Raw genomic sequence first — 1,088 nt, 5'->3', positions numbered from 1 at the left:
CTCTTGGCTACGAAGCGTTATATTATATGTTGATATAAACGTAGCGACGAACTAAATAACTTTTATTTTTTCTTGTGATTCGAACCAAGGATTTTGGATCGGAAGCTCACATTGCTAGTCTCTCGGCTACCGCGCCATGGTGTCGGCGCTGGCCTAAAAGTTATTTAGTTACGAAGCGTTATATTATATGTTGATATAAATAATTTTTGTGAGCGTGTAATTCTCAAAAGGTTTATTAGAAAATCTATTGACTAGGTAGTGTGGTATCTGTTCTTATCAGCTTAACATCTGATAGATCCTCCATCGGAGTCCATCGGAGAACAACAAATGTTAAACTGATTTTTGGAAATGGGCGGAGTGATTTAGGGGCTTGCTCCACCTCTGGCACGGGTTGGCCCGGTATTGCAGTACCGCCGGGATTTCGGCATTGAATAAATACAAGAAGAAATATACTAATACATTTAGCTTTGGTGGGAAGAGACATACATTTTTATATGCATACAAGTAGACGAAAATGGAAGAAATTTGTAAGTCTGTTTCTTCGGTCCGTTTGGGTATTTTTTTTGACAACATCGAAACCAAACCATTGTTATCATATTTTATCTATCATAAGCCACTCGTATCATTTGTTGAAATTGAAAACATTGAGGATGAATAATAATAAAATGAAGAAAATAAAATATGAACTTTATAGCAATATTATAATGAACCTATAATTATACCGCTCCTAATGCTGCTTTCGTCTTATTCTCTCTCAGTTTGTTTTACGGAAGGTTTCACTTCAATCGCGTCTAACCGTTAGACTGGTGTTTTTTTTTTTTTTTCACCATACCCAACGAACAAACGTGGTATTTGTCATCCTTAATAGTCACGCTCCAACCCATTCGGCATTCATTTTATTTTTCTTTTAAATATCCCCATAAAAATACCAAACTCCTAATCATGAAGTCCATAAGAGCTAAAAATATTGGCAATAACTTCGCTGTGTCATAAAAATTTATGGTTGATAAGATTAGAAAAAGTCGTCAATAATTCAATAATAACCTGCAAAAGGAAAACGCAAAACATTTAAAAAAAATCTTTATATT

General features: G+C 34.6%; 1 non-coding gene across 1 annotated transcript; it reads left to right on the top strand.

Moving 5' to 3' along the window:
- Positions 1–231: 231 nt before the first annotated feature.
- On the top strand, positions 232–435 carry LOC128856160 (U2 spliceosomal RNA). Its single transcript, XR_008453818.1, has one exon. It is a non-coding gene; the product is annotated as a U2 spliceosomal RNA (small nuclear RNA).
- The last annotated feature ends 653 nt before the right edge of the window (positions 436–1,088 follow it).

The sequence above is a fragment of the Anastrepha ludens genome, chromosome 2, assembly GCF_028408465.1.
Source record: "Anastrepha ludens isolate Willacy chromosome 2, idAnaLude1.1, whole genome shotgun sequence".
NCBI classification, from domain to species: domain Eukaryota; kingdom Metazoa; phylum Arthropoda; class Insecta; order Diptera; family Tephritidae; genus Anastrepha; species Anastrepha ludens.
The sequence above is the reverse complement of the archived record's forward strand: the minus strand, read 5'-3'. Positions and strand labels throughout refer to the sequence as shown.